At 34.6% G+C, this 21010-nt stretch overlaps 1 long non-coding RNA gene and 1 other non-coding gene across 3 annotated transcripts in view; one reads left to right on the forward strand and one right to left on the reverse strand.

Annotated features, from left to right (window-relative positions):
• Window positions 1-3432: 3432 nt before the first annotated feature.
• LOC123789607 (uncharacterized) overlaps window positions 3433-21010 on the reverse strand; it is a 39199-nt gene continuing 21621 nt past the window's right edge. The window contains exons 1-3 of one of the 2 annotated variants that reach the window (XR_006778848.2): window positions 10326-10459; window positions 9138-9252; window positions 3433-3654 (exon numbers count right to left, since the gene is read on the reverse strand). This is a non-coding gene — a long non-coding RNA (uncharacterized LOC123789607). Of the gene's footprint in view, window positions 3655-9137; window positions 9253-10325; window positions 10460-21010 lie in introns of those variants that run through there. The other variant, XR_015723756.1, reaches the window with a different exon arrangement.
• On the forward strand, window positions 6339-6440 carry LOC148110415 (U6 spliceosomal RNA). The gene has a single exon (XR_015724088.1). It is a non-coding gene; the product is annotated as a U6 spliceosomal RNA (small nuclear RNA).

The raw sequence follows: 21010 nt of genomic DNA on the forward strand, positions 1-21010 counted from the left end.
AGGGGGATGCTCTATCTAGGTAAACAATGTGGAGCCCAGATTTAACCTACTTCCAGAGTATTTATCTAATAATCCTCTGGACTGTTACACCCTCATCAGATTATCCAATTGCTTCACATATGTACACACTTTCTCTTTGCCTTCTGGTAAAAATTTATGGGTGAGGCAACTTCAGTGGCAGAAGACTCATAAGTTAATGGTGTTTGTATCATGGCCCATTTGTAAGAGGATGTTGTTTCCCTTTACTCAAGCATAGATATCAAGCTTTTCCTTCCCACACTGCCCCCACTCCTCTGGGGGAAAAGTGCATCCATCTTTTGTTAGAGGTTCTTACAAATGTCCTGAGTCATTAGAAAAAAAGGAAAATTCAGATGAGGGTTAGCCAAGTATTTGGGTGGTTGGTTGCTCTGCTGGATGGTGTAATGGTGATTTGAAGTCATGAGCTCACACTCCAGACCTAATCTTGCTGAGGTTACAAGCAGTGACATATGTTCTGCAGATATTGGCCTAGCTTCCACATGATTCACCAGTACTGAGTATGAGGGACAGTGTCTGATGCTAACCTACTTCTCTTCCCAATGCCCACTGCTCCATTCTCTTGTCTCTGGCAATCCTTCTCGTAGGTCATGTTGCCATCTCTGTTTTTCTTCCCTGACCCAGCCCACATAATCCCCTAATCATCTCCTAGTCCACCAGGTGGAGTGGACAATCTTCATTTTCTTTCCAATTTGACTATTTTCTATTTCTTTTTTTTTTTTAAAGATCTGTTTATTTATTTTAGAGAGAGAGAGAGAGAGTGGGTGTGGAGGAATAGAGAGAGAGGGACAGAGAGAGTCCTAAGCTGACTCCCCTCTGAGCACAGAGCCTGACACAGGGCTCCATCTGAGCTGAGACCAAGAGTTGGATGCTTAGGCGACTCCACCACCCAAGCACCCCCCAAACTGACTGTTTTTCAAATCTATTTCCTGCTTTCCTCTACTGTTCCTTTTGATACACAGCTCATTTTTTTAAGAAAAAGAGGAATTTTGTCTTTCCTCTTTTTACTCTGCATGTAACAGTGCCACTTTTCCCATAGCCCAACATGAAGCCTCTGAATAACTTGAAGAAGGATCATACGTAATAAAGTAAGAGACGGAAAAAGTATAAAAAATAAAATCTCAACATATTATCTCATGACATTGGAAACTCAATGAAGATTGATAGCAGGGGACTTTACTGCTAGTTTTGATGTGAGGGTTGAAAGAATTCAATGATGATTTGGAGAGTACAAGTTTTAAATATTTAGGAAACTTAACAGTATTTTTTAAAAAACAAAACTGGAGTATCCACTTCAGGGAAATTAATGATTAACTTGGAATTACAAAGTTTGAGTTCTCAGGACTCAAAACATACCAAGATGGATAATTCAAGCAGCCATTTAGAAATATATTTCTGGAGTTTAGGAGAGAAGTTGGCCCGGAAATGTATTTGGAACAAATCTACACAGAAGTGATGAATATAGACAATGGAGTAAATATTATAACTTCATAAAGGGGTTGGAGAGAAAAGAAGAAAAAGCAGGGGATAGAATCCTGGGAATGTGTACATTTGGGCAGAGAAAGGAAAGAAACCTATGAAGGCATGAAAGGAAAAAAAGGCACAGTGAGAGAAAAGATTTATAAGAGCAACAACCAATATATCAATGAAAGAACACTCCTCATTGAGGGGAAGGTGTAAAATATCACAGGAACTGAGCTCAAAGTGCTCAAAGGCTGGGACCAAAACACACTATGAGGGGGAAGCTGGTGTTCTTATTGAGACTGATGCAATGGGCAACAGGAGATGAAAGGAAAGCTGAGTGGGGATGGGAAAATTCAAGAGGTGAGTAAGGATTACTCCTTTGTGCCCTTTGACATTGAGAGGAAGGAAAGTGGCTTAATGCCTACATGAGAAAGTAGAAGGCTTGAAGGAAGCCATTTTGGTAGGGGTGAATTAAGCATGCATGAAAAGTAGCAAGCAAAGGAGAAGATCTGAATACCTAGAAGAAGTGTGATCATTAATAAATTAAATTCAAATTAAATGAGCAAAGGGGACCCCAGGACATTAACTGGGACTTTAATCTTAAAAAGAAAACTAGAAAGTGGATATTGAGGAGGAGAGATATTAAAAACACCTCAATCGGATTACGTCAATTTCTACAGTGTAGGTAATGAGATATGTTGACAGTTGTAGCAAGAATATAAAATGACCTGCAACATTCCAAGTAATTCAGTAGCTCCTCACAACCAAGGATCCTTATAGGATTGATTCCATGCATGTTCCCTGAGCCCAAAGAGCAGCCCAAAACTAACAACACAGAAAATATCATTTAGAGATACCCAAGGCTTTGATTTTGGTAAAGTTAAGAGAAGGAAATAAAAGATTTTTAGAGTTTGAGCAATATTATTGTTGAAGTGGCTGGTCGTAGTAGAGGCATGTGCTTCTGCTAAGGGCTGTAAAAAGTTCACTGAAGAGAGGCTGAATAAGACACAGGAGGCTCACAGTGGCAAAAATAGGTTGAAGAGAATGAAGGGAGTAGGCAATGTGAAAAAAAAGGGCACTGGTTAAGATGCACAAATACAGATGGACAGGCGAAGCTGTTGTGCAATGATCTGCTGGCGGTGGTGGGAAAGAAAAATATACTGATTGGATGTCAATAAATGAACTACGGAAACAGAAGATGTCCAAATTTTGCCACTCAAGATAACTAGGCTTTATTTAAAGAAGTTGAGAAGTTTGTTTTGTTGTTTTGATTTGTTTTGTTTGGAAAGGAAATGTACACTGGATCCAGGGGCATCTGGGTGGCTCAGTTGTTGAGTGTCTGACTTTGGCTCAGGTCATGATCCCAGCATCCTGGGATCTGGCCCCACATCAGGCTCCCTGCTCTGCGGGGAGCCTGCTTCTCCCTCTCCAGCTCCCCTGCGCTTGTATTTCCTCTCTCACTATCTCTCTCCATTGAATAAATAAATAAAATCTTAAAAAATAACAACAACAACAACAAAATCAAGATCCAAATGATGGGGTCAAAAATAAGTAATAGGCTGACAAGGAAGGTGTGTAGTTGGGAAACAATGATCAAAAGGAATAAGGGATTAAAAGATTTAGAAATAGGTTCAATGAGACATGTTAGAGGGGAAATCCTAAATATGTTAAATATGTAAAATTCTGTTATTGGAAGAGTTTTTATATTAATCATTTCCAGTGTTCCATTTGGAATGCTAGCAGGAGAAAATAGGCCTATAAAATTTTATTCACTTTATTTTGATTTTTCATCAAAGACACTTAAAGCTATGCTCATATTTAAGTTTGACACATATTACTAAATAAGAATATACAATATTTGGAGTTCAGTGATAATGCTTTTTATTACAAATAATTATTTTATAATTATTTTATTAAAAATAATGACACTTCTTGTGGACGAGAGCCAATGGAGTAAATCCTATTTCCATTGAATGTTCTTCTTGAATATGGGAAATATTTTCATATGATTTTATTGAACCAAAATATTCAGTTATTGGAAGACATTTTTAAAATTAACAATGAATTGAGTCTCCTGGCTGGCTCAGTTGGAGGAGCGTGCGACTCTTGGTTCCCGGATCATGAGTTCAAGCTTCACGCTGGATGTAGAGATTACTTAAATTAAAAAAATTAATAAAATTAGTAATAAATCAAGACACTTATCGAACAGTGCAGCATTTCAAGCATATTTTGAAAAGTATTGTGCGTACTCTGAGAGTGAAATCTCTAAGACAAAAGGATTATCTCTAATAATAAACTAATGTGTTTGTTTTTTGGTTTTTTTGTTTTCTTTTAACCAATGTATTTTCTGAAGGTTTAAGCTTATAGGAATTTCAGGATTTCTAAAATATGACGACACATATTTTCTTTCTATTAAAAATAGGCCCCATTTTATAACCGAACATTTCCTCTTTTTTATAGTGAACAATGCTTGGATACGAAAATAAATAAATACAATGGAGATAAGAAATGCAGTTTACAAAGAGAAGTTGAAAAATCGAGGTTTCGTTTTATTTAGGAAGTAAACCAAATTAAAAACAAAAACAAAAACACTGGAACAAGTCCAGGTGTTTTGTTTTGTTTTGTTTTTACTTTAGGGAAAAGTTACAGAATATATTATGGCCACTATGTTATGCTTGATAAGGCTTTGTATAAACTGGACAATTTGGGGTCCTCAAGGATTATCAACATTGTAAACAAATAGATCACAAGACACTGACTGCATTTAGTTTGTTGTTTTCACGTCTTAACTTGGGACAATGAGTAGCCAAGCAGGCATCTGCCTTCCTCTCTCTTCACCCTCTTCTTCATTGTCCCATATTTCAAAAAAAGTGGAATCAGAAAGAATGGCAGTTTTAGGATGGCAAAACAATAAGAAAAATAGAGGAGGTAAAATGAAAGAGAAGAAAATAAAGGATCACTAAGTCTTTTTGAAAAACAATTTTCCAAAACATGTGGGTGGCCAAAGAAAGAGTAGAATCTAGAAATTGCATGAAGAAAAAACAAAGTTTCAACTCTGCAGCTTGGAAGGCATCAAGACAAGTTATCTGATGAGATTTTCAGATCTTACACTAGAAGTAAATATTAGATCGTTGTAGATTAGACCAGTATATTTTTGTCAAGATAGATAGACAGATGGATCTATTGATAGAAAGAATAGAATAGAGATATCTCTGGTTTGTTTCATTTCTGAGTAAATGTATTGGTTGGTTGATGACAAACACCTGATCAAAAAATGAAAATAGAGTGATCATTCAGAAAATTGACATATAGTGTAGAAAAAATATCCAGATGATTATTTCTTTCTCTCTTTTTATCTGGACATATCAAAACTATTTAGTCACAAATTTGTAGTTTACAGGATATTTATTGACATTTTTGTGGGCAAACATTTGACAAGAAAAACGAAAATAGAAACATGTCCATCAGTAGACCAAACATCAAAAGCTCAAAGAAAGTAGTCACAGTTTTAAATGAAAATATGTGCTGCTGTCCTGTACTAAATATATAAAAAGTACAGTAAAATATTGTACCTACTACAAATTTAATACATATAATAAAAATTTAGAAACTAATGGTTTCCTACGCCTCTATGTCAAGTTGATTGTAGGAAAATTAACAAGGTGGCAAGAACAATTTCTTAATTTATAAATTATTTGATTCACATATTTATTGTCAACATTAATCATTGTTTTTAATGTGATTTGTCTTGGAAAAATATATTAACGATCACAAGCAAATAGAAGACTTTTGTACTATTGTACAAAGAATCCGAGAGAGATTGCACCTACAAGTAATGAGGTCCTACTTTAAAATTTCTTCACAACAAAATGGTGAACAACTCTAATTTATGAAATCATCATGTTTGTTTTCTGCTAAAAGAATACAAAGTTTTGATCTGTAGACTTTACATTATATGTATTCATACAGATATTACATATGTTTCAAATTAAATGTCACATAAATTGACAATGCTTCAAAGATAGTGATGTGGGTATTTTTACCCTGTTCAAACACTTTCAGCCCTAATCCTTACGCTTTAGAGACAGAACACTTACAGTTTGAAAGCAATATTTTTCAGCAGGATAAATACTTTGCAGTAAAAGATAAATACAAAGGATAAAGAGTCAATTAGCTCGATATCATTTTTCAAAAAAATGGACTGTAGAAAAGGATCTCAATTATTGTTTTTATGATTCTATTTTATTTTTATTTGAAAGAGTACAAAGGTCATTGTGCTTAATGCAGTTCCTCATAAGGAACTATAAGGTTTTTTCATTTGCGATCAGTTACCCAGTAATGTCTAGATAAATCTTTACAGTACCATAAATTTCCACAATATAAACTCAATAAAAGGCTACATGGCATGCACTCTGAAAACATCTGCACTTGCCATCTATATTTCTATACCAAAAAAGAGATTGTGTTCAACCTTCCCTCTAAACAATACTAACTAATTTGATGCAAATCTTTGGATTATGGTACAAAGATTTCTCTTGGATAGAAACAGGAAAAAAAAATCAATATCTTAGGCTTTTAATGTTAAAACTGGAAAACTGCCTTTCTCTTCATGTAGTCATTTCATCAAAGCAAACTATGAGCTCAAAATCATTTTTGATACTGAAACTAGACCACAAAGCCTGCAAATATGCTATCTGGTGTTCTTCCACAACCACAGAAATTGAAAGAATATTTGCTATCATTTATAGTTTAATTCCATATTTAAGTAGTGAAAGAGAGGTCACCAAGTACACAAGTGTGTCATTTAATAATAATGTCAGTGCTAGCTTCAGCAGCACATATACTTAAAAAAAAAAAAAAAAAAGAATGATACAGAGAAGGCTAGCATGTGGCCCCCATGCAAGGATGACACGCAAATTCGTGAAGCGTTCCATATTGGGAGAAAAAAAAGAATGAACTAGTTCTGTAAAAATAAGGGTACTGAACTGTCTCTGGATTGAAGCTGAAAAAATTCCCAGTGATTACAATTTTCACCTGCAACATGACATTGCTGTTTTAATTTGTCAAACCAAAAAAAAAAAAAAAGAATATAATGAGTATATCTTAGGTTTTTTGAAACTGGACTCTTGAGCTCACTTCTCAAAAAAAAACAACAACTTTATGTTTAATAGACTGTCATGTACATTCAAATTCAAGCTGAGAAAGAATATTTACGGAAGAGAGTGAATAAAACATGAAAACCATGGAATTTTAAACAGAGTTAATACTGTAGGGAAATGTATTAATAATGCATTTGTAGAAAAATGCAGGAATTTGGGGAAGAGCTAAATAAAGATTTTTGACAATTTAATGATGAATTGGTAAAAGAGAAATGTAATTTAAGGAAAATTTCTCCTACTTTTAAATCAAATTTAGTGCAATGTGGAAGTTTCATAAACCTATTTTTATTGTTTTATTTATATATATATATATATATATATATTGCATTTGTATAGTATAGTCAGTAAAACTTTTAAGGCGATATAGTTAATATCTTTCCTAAGAAATTATGTTGGCAACATAAAATCATAAGTCCATTTTTGCTTGTTTAAAAACACATGCTAACATCCAGGGCTCAAAATATGCTGATGCAACATGCTCTAGTAAAATTCAAGACTTGGTCTATACGGAGAAATAAACTTTGATGTAGCATAAATGCATTGATTACCAACGTTTCTTTGTGTATTCTTGTTTTTTATAATTTTTTTAATTTTACAAATCTTATAACATCATAGTTCTATCTTTTAGACAAAGTAAAGTTGTAAAAAATAAGTAGCTATTAAATATGTGTTTAATAATAGATCTGTGTGTTAGATCTAAAAAAGCCATTGGATAGAGTGGATTTTATAGAATAGGCCTCGCGGCTCCCACTCCCTTCTATTTACTTATTCTAGCAAGTTATAGAAACTCATGGTAAACATAATTTAAAAATTGAAGAAGAGTATAGACTAAAAAGAAAACTATCTCTCACTTAACTCCTTCTTCCTTCCAGGGTCTCCTCCTAATATATTTATTACATTTACATACATTTTCTTGCTAATATTTAGTATTGCTACTATACATACATAAATCATTTGTTTTAAGCAAATAACTCTCCTCAACTATGTTGTTTGCAGTAAAAATATAGATTACCCATATTTCCATATCAATACATACAGATTTCCCACATTCTTTTAAACCACTACATGTTATTCCATCATATTAACATACTAAAATTTACATAGTCATTTAGTTAGAAATAAACCTTTAAGTTGCTTCCAGTTTTTTCCTATTACTTTGATGCTGAAATGGAAATCCTTGAACATATGCATCATTATAACTTCTTAGACTATATTAGTCAGATATATTTTTAGAAATAAAATCTTTGGCAAATATTGGCTGTGAAAATAAATTTGACTAAAGATGTCCATATATCAGATTTATTCAATCCATTGCCTGGAAATTTATGCGATTGATAGATTTTTTTTTAATAAGTACAACTAAAGAAGAAATCAATTCTTATTAATACTGATTAAGACTGACTGTGTCCCCCCTCCAAAATTCATACGTTGAAGACCTAACACTAAGCTAGCTTTATTTGAAGACGGGGCCTCTAAAGTAACCGAGGTTCAAAGAGGTCATTAGGGTGGGACCCAGTTCCAACAGGATTAGTATCCTTACAAGAAGAGGCACTAGAGAGTTTGTTTACTTTCTCTCCTCCCACACACACTGAGAAAGGCCATATGTGGACATAGCAAGAAGGTGGCCATATACAACCAAGAAAGAGTGCCTTCGCCAGAAAACAACCTTGCTGACACCTTGATCTCAGAATTCCTCAGCCACCAGTACTGTGAGAAAAATAAATTGCTGTTGTTTAAGCAACCCAGCCTTTGGTATTTTCCTATGACAATCCAAGCCGACTAAGACAACTGATGTTGTTATTACAATTTTCAGTTAATTAGAGGGAATAATTATCTAAATCAAAATAGCTGGTAGTTATCTAGAACAGCTTTTACACTTTCCATTTGGCTAGATATGATTTGCTGATAGCCAATTCAATGCATTTTCAAGTAAAAAGTATGTATCTATATATGAAAATGACATAAAAGGGTGAAAAACAGATTCATGTCTTGGGAAATGTAATTCACAAAATGTTTCATTTTCTTTCTTAGAAAATATTTACCTTTTTAGAAAAATACATACTCCAGGGAGTGTTTATAAAAACTAAGAAATAAGAGATTTCTCAAAATATGAAAAGAGTAAATGAAAACAAAGCCACAGTGTAAAGGGAGAATTTTTGAATGTGTATGTGTCTATAGTCAACCAACCACCATTTCTTTGAATCTCTAATCATAAGCAACTTATTATTTCATGTATGGAATAGAAATCAGTATGGAATAGAAATTATTACTCACATAACAATTAATATTTAGAAGTAAATTTCATATACCTATTCATTATATACTTACTCTTCTACATCCCCGAAAATGAAAATCATGCATTGCAATAAAAGAAGTGTTATTATTGAAACTTTATGGATGAAGAAACTCAGGCTCAGAGAAATTAGGAAATGCATCCAAGTTTCCAAAATCAGTAAATTACAGCATAAAGATACTAACCAAGATTTCAGGAGTATCAAAGCTTGTGTTCTTTCACCTGAAATGTGTTCTTTCTCTCATACACCTTCAAATTTGTGATGAACAAACTCTGATGAGTCTCCATTCTATGTTAGCTCTGTGTGAGAAAATAAATGAGGGAAGAGCACAGGGGTGTGGGATCGAGAAGTAGATGGACAGAGTAAACAGAGCAATAGATGCTCTGACAGAAGCGGGCTCAGGAAGCATGGAAATAGATGACAGTCTGGAGAATATCAAAGAAGGCTCCCTGAGAGGTTGATGCTTGGAATGGTTTTAAAGGACCCATGAGAATTATCCAGATCAACAATGGAATGAGAAGTCTAAAACATCTGCTGTCAGACTTCAGTTTCCTGTAATATGGAAGATGCAAGCTAGCTTACTTCTCCAAGGCCCTGCTCACGAGTAGATACAGCACGTGCCTGAATAAATAGTGTGTATACATTTTAACTACATTGATATTTACGTACTTAGAGTCATTATCTATAGCTATAATTACATTTATATATACATATATTACATATTTGCATTTATTATTTTTTTATTTGTCAGAGAAAGAGCAAGCAAGGGAGCACAAGCAGGGGGAGCAGCAGGCAGAGGGAGAGGCAGACTCCCCGCTGAGCAAGGAGCCCAGTGTGGAACTCAATCCCAGGACCCTGGGATCATGGCCTGAGCTGAAGGCAGATGCTTAACTGACTGAGCAACCCAGGCATCCCACATATTTGCATTTAAATTTATTTCTACATCTGTAGTTACTGGAATCCATGAGTTCACACCCCATCTCAGGGTTCATTCTAGTTTTCTCCCTTTCCCTATCTGCAGCTTCCTTCTTGGACAGTGAGAAACCTAGGTCCCATTATTCTTAATTTATTAATTAACATTTCATTCACCCTGTACACTAACCAATCTCTCACTACCACAGCCCTCATCCCCTGTGTGGACACCTTGTTTAGCAACTCTTGCACTAGGATAAACACCACCTTCACCTTGTTCAGGGTGGTTCACATGCAGACATCCTCCCACCCTACTTGGGCTCTGAAACCCCACAGCAGGCCATCCCTCCACAGGGATGCCCCACACCCAGCTACCTCACCCTTTCCATAGGGATGCCTTCCTCATTCTGCTTTGATTCCTAACATTGCCCACCAGGTCCACCCCAAGGTGATTTCATACCTTGCCTTCTGTGCTCCTCCCCACCTAAAGCCTGTAGGGCTGAATCGCTCAGGAAGAGAAGGAAAGGGGAAGGGAAAGGAGAAGAGAGAAGAGGAAGAGTCACAAATCATAAGAACACAGCTTGCTCTTTTTCCATTGGAAAATCAAGAACAGCGATTCTCAAAAAGGAAACGCCACAGATTCCGTGGTTTGAAAACTGTAGCCAATATATAACCCTGTGCTTGGAGTAGGAAACAAATATATTGTTTTCAAGATACAAACTGGTCAAAATAAAGCCAGACAAAATCTTCTTGGATACGGATAGGATCCTGTGGTGAGGAGGAAAAAGTAAGATTTTTGCATTTATCCAAACAAAGCATGGATTTTAAAATATCACCAGAGAAGACAGACATCTCAGTTTTTAGGGAATACCTGTTTGCTGGATTTCTTCCACTCAATATTTATTAGCATTACAGGGTGAAAAATAGTTAGATGATCCTTAAATAATTCAACAGCAGGAAATCCTCAATGCCCTTAAATTTTAACTCTCTCTCTCTTTTAATCTCTCTCTCTCTCTGTGTATATATATATACACACACATATATATGTTTAACATCACTGTATGCAATGTTTAATATCATTATATATGTACATATATAATGTTTAATATAAAACTTCTTTCACAATGAAGTTATCTGGATACTTATGGGAAAATCTGTGGTTATTTAGAAAGTCATTTTCTTGTTTTTGTTTTCTTTTTTTTTATTAAATGTATCCAAAATATTTGAACAAATCAGAAATGAACTGAGTGGAAACCTACAATGCCTCCGTTATTAAAGTAGATATTATTGATAGGGTTGGAAGATAACTCCACATATTAGTGACCTCGCTCCTGCATTTGGGCCACTGTGGACATGGCTATTTCCACATTTAAAAATGACAACAAAAGGCCACATCATAATGCTCCGCTTCGATCAAGAAATAATTGAGGGCACCTGGCTGACTCACTCGGTAGAGCGTGCGACTCTTGATCTCGGCTCAGGTCATGATCTCAGGGTGGAGAGATTGAGCCCAGCCAGCGTCAGGCTGTGTGTTGGGTGTGGAGCCTGCTTAAGATTCTCTTTCCCTCTCCTTCTGCCCCTTCCCCCACCTTTCTAAAAATAAAAATAAAAAATAAAATAAAAAAACTAGATCGAAACTACTTGATGTCCAACAATACAAGACTGATGAATAATTGTTTCCCAGTCATAAAATGGATATCATATGATCTTAAAAACAACTTGGGATGTTGATTCGGAAATAACTGCTTTTTGTCTTCTTGAGTGAAAACCTAGTATATACCAGTATAAATGAACATGATTTTATATTTAAAAAACAAATGAATGTATCTATATATTTGTGCATATGTACATAGGAAAAGGTCTGATTTGGTATAGATTAAAATAGCATTATGCTCTGGGGTTAGGATTGGTTTTATGTGTATTTTTTGTTGTTTTTCTCCAAATCATCTTTTTGTTCATTTTTTTCTCCATTTCTTCAACAAATATTTATTAACTCCATCTTATTCCAGGTTCAAAGGGAAATTTTAATTTTCTTATTTAATTTCTTAAAATAAAGCTAGTATACTTTAATATTCTTTCTAGCTAAGTACGTAAGTGCCCTCTCTTCTTATTTATAATTATCCAAAAAGGCATCTGAAAAAAAAATCTTAGAACACCTTGATTTATATGCTGAGTGATTTAAGCCTTGGAAAACATTAAAATTAAACTAAGCACTAAGTGAATCCTTTGAATTTTGCCTTTAAAAATGAGAAAACTTAGGGAAAGTAAAGGGAGAAACTTTATCTCTGAGCATATATAAAATTCTCTGTACAAGAAATTGTGGCAAATGGGGCACCTGGGTGTCTCAGTCAGTTAAGCATCTGCCTTCGGCTCAGGTCATGATCCTGGAGTCCTGGGAACTAGCCCCACATCGGACTCCCTGCTCAGTGAGAAGTCTGCTTCTCCCTTTGCCCTTCACTCTGCTCACCTTCTCTCACCACCCCCTGCCGCCCCGCTGGTGCTCTCTGGCGCTTGCTCTCGCTCTCTCAAGTAAATAAATAGCATCTTAAAAAAAAAAAAAAAGAAAGAAAGACATTGTGGCATGTGTTAGCTTGAGCAGTATGTATACAGTGGATGATTTAGCAAATTAATATCTCTCTTTAGCCATTGCGGTGAAATCAAAGAAATAAAAATTCTGGATCCTGATTTTTACCATAAAAAGACTATTAGAAAAATGTTATTTTACCTACCTAGACCAATTTGAAACACTACAGCCTAAATTTTTTGTACGATCAAGTAGATTAATTTGAAATATTAATGTAATGCTTACTAAGTAGGAGGGTGATGACAAAGTACAGGAAAATATTTTTTATTTCAATTTCTTGTGATCACAGACAATGTCAAAGTCAGTAGCTACATTCTGTACCATTTAGTTTCTATAAATTGCTTTAGGTGTTTGTGTTATAAACAATACCCCATTATCACGAGGAGTTAAGGGTGCTGTTGTAACACATATACAAAGGAGTGTGACTTCATGAAAAGTAGGTCTACCCTCTTTATGTTAGATCCAGACCACTAAGGTGCTTCAACAGCCCAAAACAATACCGGTATCATTTCCCTTTTTATTTTGCTCTGAATTTGGAAAACAGTCAGCAAACATCAGGTGAGATGTAAGCAATTATTTTTTCTAACGTACACTGTATTTCCTTGAACGTTTACTAACATTAACATTCTCCTGAATTACTGCGTTTGAATTATGATAAGATCAATTTTGTAAGCCCTTCTCCATGTTATGAATTGTAATCACGAAATTTTGAAGTAGGAGGCTGTGCATCTCCCACACAAAAGCACAAGGCCTGTTGGTGATGTGTTGCCCCCACACCAACAGTAAATCATGTTAGAGTGCGATGGTTCTAAGAGCTTGCGATCCTACAGTTTGACCATGGCCAGCTTTCACGGCTCCCCCTCCCATCTGCAGAGAATACAAGAGCCTCTTTCCCCTTGCCTTCTCTATTCCCTACAGCAGATTCACAGACAAATGTAGGTGTTGTTGCTGCTACCACTACTTTCCGTATTAAGGCAGAAATTTGGGTATTATTTAAGAAATCATCATTACCGTAACAGTACAGTTTTTTTTTTATAATACTCAAATAATGATTTTGAGCAAAGGAAAACATAGAGCACAGGAAAAAAAGAGGAAAAGAGATGAGCATAGATGTGACTGGGTTTTGCTAGTGTGTGAACAAAATGATATACTCAACTATGATATCATAACACCAGACTAGTTGTTATAACATGCAGATTCCAGTTCCACATGTATTGTTCTTGCTTCAGGCAAGTTTGCTGTTCCTTGACGCAAGTTTGGTGGGCCTGTTTGCTTACTTGCAAAATAAGAAATTCCACTAGAGGAACTCTGTAATTACTTTCAGCTAGAATATTCCCATTCTGTATTTCCACTAACACATGAAGTAAGGCATTTTAAGTTACAAGGCGCACTAATTTATCCGAGAAGTGTGTCTTAGAGTAACGAACACAGCACTGACAGGCCTCCAGGCCCTAATTCTAGATGATGGAAGGTATTCAGCAAACTTATTCAAATTCTCTGGACTTCAGTTTCCTCACCGATAAGGTAAAAACAAAGGCAAAATTATCTCTACATTTCCATTAAGCCCTAATATTCAGAAATTCTATAAGCAGTCCAGTTTGCGTATATTTTATAGAAATAGAAAGCAATATCACTACTGTGCTTCTACGTAAAGGGTATAAACAAACTTTCTCTATAAAACTTCCTTTATAAAGTGTTATCAAGAAGTTAGGCAAAAATCTGTTGACTCTTAAATAATTTTTAAGAGATCATGACATTTTCGCCAACCCTTTCCTCACTTATCATTGTAGCATGAGGAACCTCTCTGCGAACAGTGTGGCAGAGGCAACACAAGTACAAATTTATAGTTAGCTCCTAGCCCCAAGGTCAGAGTCACATTCCTCCTTGATGATGTACTCCCAGGGCAGGAGCTCCACGAGAGACCGAAATACAGTGCAATGTCTTCCTTTCTGAGAGACAGAGAGAAGGGATGCTTATACCATGATGAGTCAAGGGTGGGAAGATGAAAATTTTCTCAAATTAAGATTTGAAAGCATCGTTTAATTCTGTCTATATCTTTATAACAGCTCAGATCCTCCATATATAGAAAAGTGAATCACCTGAATTCATCTTTAACAAAAAATGGAAAATGATATGTCAATTTAAATGTTAGCCATTAGTGTGTGTGTGTGTGTGTGTGTGTGTGTGTGAGAGAGAGAGAGAGAGAGAGAGAGTTTTTTTTAATTAATATGTGTATTGCACTGGAATTATTAGTTTCTACCTATCTGCCAACACCCACCTTAGGTAGTTTTTTTCCATTAAAGTAATTTGACATTCAAATACAAAATTCCAATTTTATCTCTCACTACTTAGAAACAAAGAAAAGGACTTTGTTTAAATAAAATGTCAACTCACTGTCAAAAGAATAAACATCAGGAAATGTTTAGCTTCTCAGGGGGTGAAAGTGGTAGCAAAATAAATTTAAGAGATAAAGACTTTCAGATGTGTTTTTTTTTTTTTTAAGTTTTAAGGGTGTGTATTCTATAAATGAGAATACACATTAGGATAATTGGACTGGTAATGTACACATCTTGAGAACAGACAGTTAAATTTGACTGGGGATTTCTAAACCTCGCTGCAACCTTTGGCAGTCTTATTATCTGCAGTGATTATTATGTTTGCCTCTGTGTCTTGCCTTCAGGAAAGACTTGTTTGATGGCTAGTAACCTACATATGATGAACTTGAGTGGCGTAAAATAATCCAGGTTGAAATTCTTTAATGATAGAAGGTGGCTTTAATGAAAGGAGAATTTGACATTTAAGTCAATGTTATTATCCCTTCACTCTTTTGGCGCTATTTATAATATTGATTACTAAGTTTATTTTAATATAGATTTTCCCTCCTGCTTTCTCCTAAAGATACCCATAACCTTCTTTGACATTTTCCATGAGACATCTTATTTGTCTGTATGTGTTTGTGTATACGTTTCATGTGAGTGATGACAATACGAGAAAGTGAGCTATTACGTACTCAACTATCTGTTTTACATTTACTTATATTTTGAAAGCACTAAACATAATAAACCGTCGTTGGTGACCACCAAGTGAGCACATCTTCACAATCATCGTGTAGAGTATGATATAGGGTTCAAGAACACAGGGTTTGACATCAGACAGAACTATATCCAAATCCTGGTCCTTGTGAACCATGCATATGACCTATCCTCTCAAGGCCTGGTTTTCTCAGCTGCAAAATGACGGTGTGTTGGAGTCTTAATCTTGAAAATGCCACAGTTTCTACTTCAAACAATGGAGTGTTATCTAACTTTCTCTTTTGCCTCCCTTGGCATGTTCATTTGCATTTTAATCACATTCTTTTTTTCTAAGTTGCTTTTTACTCATATTTTGCTCTCTTCCCAAAATGAAATTGGCTGGTTGAACAAAGGACAGTTTAGATGTGGACTCATCATGTCTTCTCTAATGGATCAATGGGCTCCATGCTAATTTTGCCTGTTTCTCTGTTGGGGTCACAATATTGGAGCACAGGTCTGCTTGAAAAGATCTCGGGCCAAGGCCTTCTGGACTTCCCCATTTGCTTTTTTACCTGACCCTGACCCTTACATATAAAAAAAAGTGCAGTTTGCTGCTTCAACTTCTTTACTGCTCTGATGCAGTTTTCTGTTGAATTCTTTGTCCTACAGTTTGTGCAACGTGATTCTCTATAATCAGGTCCTGGCCCCTCTGACCTGAACCAACTGATTGTACCATGGGTTTAAATGATCAGTATATTCAGATCAAAGAATGAGAGAGTTCCTTTCATTCTGTGTCAACACCATCTCAATAGTTGTCTTTCAAACAGCATTGCCTCTTTTTCAGGCAAAAGTGAGGCACTAATTTTAAATCCGTAGTCATCTTTATGCATTACAAAGTCCATGTCTATCAATTATCTTTTTAATCCCTTCTACCAATAAGTAATGCAGATAAGGTGGTGTTACTGTTACTCTAATTCTATACACAAGAAGACTAAAACCCAGAGAGGATAAATGAGTTGCCCAAAGTTGCACAGTAGGTAGGGTAAAGAATTGAGATAAAACCTCACATTTTTTGAGTCAGAAACCATGAATATTTTTTCTTCCAATAATCATATGACTCAATCATATAAATTAATGACTTGAGCCATTTATAAAATGTGAATCAAAATGAAGGAAGACAGAACCAATAAACATTTTTCGTTTCTCTTTAGGGGAAGAAGTGTGGCCAGAAATAACTTAATGATAATTTGAACATAATTTATTAATAGAACTTTGCCTGGAGAGAAAAAAAAAATTTTTAAAGTCCCTGAATCCATCACCCATATTTATTCTTATCAAAATATTTCTGGGTTACTTATTGATATAGACCAAGAAACCAAAGTATCAGTAGAAAAGTGAATTGTTTAGGTACATAGGCACAACACACAGTGTCCAGATCTGACTCAGAAAATCTAGGATATATTACCAATTGTTAATATAAAGAATATAATACTTGAAAAAAAGAGGACATAAAGTAAATTTTAAAAATAAAATACTAAAAAAATAAAGTACTGATTTTGTATTATTAAAGTCAGACGCAAACAAATATATTGTGGAGGAGTTTAATGATAATTTGCTAATGATATATCAGAGTACATAGTTAAGCCTTGCTGATCTGAAATTCCCTACTGACAAAATTGGAATAATATTGATGAAAATCTTATGAGTCAATTATGGGAGACTTTAAGTGTGGTGCTTATTTCTATATAAATACTTGCTCATTCAATAATTTGAATTTATTAGGGTACCTGGGTGGCTCGGTCAGTCTGCCTCCATCCCGGGATGGAACCCTGTGTCAGGCTCTCTGCTGAGCAGGGAGCCTACTTCTCCCTCTCTACCTGCCACTCCCTCCTGCTTGTGCTGTCAAATAAATAAATACAATATTTAAAAATATTGATAATAATTTATATTTATCATAGCAAAATTTATTTCTTTCTATTTATTTATAGTAATTTCTATCTATTTCTTTTGAGGTAGTTAAACCATGTTGCTAGGTGTAATATGATGATACCTGCATGTATAAATATAGAATAATGCAAATCTTCTACCTGTATTACTGTATCTCCAATAAGAAGCATATATTTTTATTATACTTACATCATTGAATGAGTTCTCCATTCTGGAATAGTTTTCCTGTGAGTGCATGCTGTATGCAGCTGCTAGAGTTATAACTCTGCATACTTATATTAGGAATCTTACTTAAAAATAAATATTTAAATGTAACTATCTAAGTACTTTTACTAGATATATTGCATCTATGAGATAAAGCAAACTCACAGATAATTACTGTATGATAGAGAATAACTATAGAATTAGTAGTACATTGCTGAGCAAACCAAAATGTCCTTCATCTTTTATTGCCTTAACATGTACCATGTATGAATAAAGCACTTAAAATATAAACACAAATAAAATATAATCAGTGCACACTCTGAGCTCTAATTCATTGAGGACATTGTCATAGAAGCCAACATAACCACCTCTGCCATTCTTTAACAGGAATCTCTTCATTCTCCATAGCTTTCCTAGATTTTTCTTCTTTTCCTTTTCTTTCTGGGCTCTAGAAAACAATCTACAATATTTTTCTCTGGCAGCTGGCACTACAAACTCCTTCCCCTAGGATTCTTCACCACATAAGCCTCGGTTTATAGAAGATGTACCTTTATGAGCTGTATGCCACTTGCTACCACTCAGAATGTAAACATGGGCCATATTCTACTTAACAGTTCTACAATTAACCATGATTAAGAAAGAGGGAGTTTTTTTTTTTTTAAGTGCACAGACAATCTAGAATTTATATCCTCTACTTCTCAATTTCAAGTGTGTTTTAGAATTAAAATTGAATTTAATCTATTGAGTTAAATCTATGGTAGCTGGGCCCTGGGAATTCCCATATTTTAAGAAACCCTCCTAAGTGATAAAACGGCTTCAAAACCTACCATATAGTCATAAATTGCACCAGGTAAATATAATTCCAGGACACTGCTCTCCAAAGTAGATAAACAATCCTGGCTTGGTCATGACAGAAATACAATATTTCAACTTTTATGAATATTAATCTTTGTCTAAAATAAATGGAGAGTTAAATTATCTCATGTTAAGGCTCAGACTGAAGATTATACTGCAAATGCAAACATATGAAATACCAAAAAAAAAAAAAAAGAGTGAGAGAGACAGGCAGAGCTGACTTGTCTTCTGTAAGTCTAAACTTTTGAACCATGCACCATGAAATAAAAATCAATGATGATATCATCAGATATGCCAAGAAATCATATAAAAATATCAAAAATTTTAACACTATTTAAAATATGGAGTCACATCAAAGAGAGTTAATGATATACTTCTAATGAGAAAGTTAAAAGTACATGGAAATATAATTTAATAATTATTTTATTCCTAATTCTTATCTCATGATTGTTTTATAATGTTCATAATGTATTAGTACAATAGTAAATGAACATCATTTATAAATAAATATGTAAGTATTGGGATATATTCAGGTAGTTTTTACTTGAAGAAGTATACAGTCAGAAGTCTAGAGACCTCTTCTTTATCCAATTAAAGGATATATTCCTTCAAAAAGTCTCCATTTTTTATGCAGGAAACTCATTCAAAGAAGAATAACTGAATATCCTTTTATTTCAAATGAACAATTTTTGTTTCTTTGAGACTCCTACCCAGGTGGCACTATTCAGGTACTTAGTCATGCCCAAGAACGACTTACTCTTTTGTGGGCAAATCTATAAACGGCAAAATAATTACATAACTAATGATTATTATTAAAGCATATGAGGATATGAATGCTACAACTGAATCCCAAAAATGGTGAGACCACAGAGTAGTAGCAATAACTGATAACAATAATTTAATGACAGCTTTATAGCAAGCATTGTGCTAAAAGTTCATCAAAGGCAATTATTTTCTCCATATACAAATGAGAAAACACTTACATCAAGGAAACTAATAGCTTGGCAGGGTCATAAAAGGGCTTTTAAGAGATAACATATTCACTGGTCCTTGGCAAATAAATAGGTGTTTGTTTAGGCATGTCTTGGCAAAGGACATTCCCAGGCAAATAAACACCACAACAAAAGGGTCCTCACATATTGATCCCTGGGAGTTGGAACACGCTGATTTATCTACCCTCTATTTTACTGGCTAAGTCTTAACACTTCTTTGTGATATTGACTTTTTCCACTTATCAGTCCTCTTGTCTATTGAATTAAGTGTCCCAGAACACGTATCTTAGTTTCTCATTTGTCTGCAATCTCTCATCATTATTTTCACTAGATTAAAAGATGTGAGAGAGCAAGGACCATATCTTTCTCACTCATCATTATCTTTCCAGAGCCTAGGAGTATGTAAACATTTAGCAGATACCAAATAAATATTTGATGACTAAATGACTGAATATATTAGTCTGGTGTGATAATAGGCATATTGCCACTATCACTTAGTGATATCTAGAATTAATTAATAAATAAAATAAATAAAATAAACTCTAGTTTAAGTTTTGAAGGCCTCGAATAAATAGAAATCACAGCATTAGAGCTTAAGAGGTGTAGGTACTGGAGAATAAAAAGGTACACATCAGATTAAACAAATTGGACCTGAACCCAAGAAGGTCCAGATTACTTGATCTGCGATATTTGTGGGCAATCTCTTGATGTTTCTAAGCCTAGGAGACCTTATTTCTGGCATGCAAATAATAATAATAATGTCTATTTCATAGGGTCTTCACAGAGGTAGATGTAACATGTAATAAAGTAATAAAGCTTATGCTTAAAGCCCTGTGATTTGCACAGGGACCTTTCAAGGCCTTAGTTAATGAGTGCAGGATAAAGGAGAGCTGTGATTCTTCACTGTTAAGGAAAAACTAAAATGTCCTGAAACATTATAGCTTTTATATGGAAGACAACAACAACAAAAAAGAAACTTAGAATTTCCTCCCATTTGATAACAATCCTAAATGTTTATATGACCTTAGCTGCAACAAGTTATAAGACTGAAGGTACCTTTCCTAAATTGTCAATGATGAAATACAAATTTAAAATAAACTTGCTAGAGAAAAGACTGATTTTTCACTATTCTTTCTGTAGAAAAAATATTATAGATTATTTTCATAGAAACAGATCAAAAAGAATCATAGGAAAATGTGATTATGTGCATAGTCTGACCAGTCCTAAGAATGTTTGATATTAGGGTCACACATAGAAATAACCATTTAAATTGTCATTACAAAAAACAGATGTTAAATTAAAAGAATTTAATAGAGCAAAAATCATCTCACTCTCATCAGACTAAAATTAAATTACATCTTTCTCTTTATTTGCCATTTATTTCTTCCCTTCCCTAATGAATGATCCTAGAGAGGTCACCCTAGGGACAATTAACAAAACAACGCAAACATTTTATTATAAAACGTATACATCTAGAGCATATTTTCTAATGATGACAAACGTTGGAATGTGGAAAAGGTCCTGTTGTTGCCAACTCACAACACTGAATTAG

The sequence above is a fragment of the Ursus americanus genome, chromosome 3, assembly GCF_024610735.1.
Source record: "Ursus americanus isolate L20-20 chromosome 3, mUrsAme1.1.p, whole genome shotgun sequence".
Lineage (NCBI taxonomy): Eukaryota > Metazoa > Chordata > Mammalia > Carnivora > Ursidae > Ursus > Ursus americanus.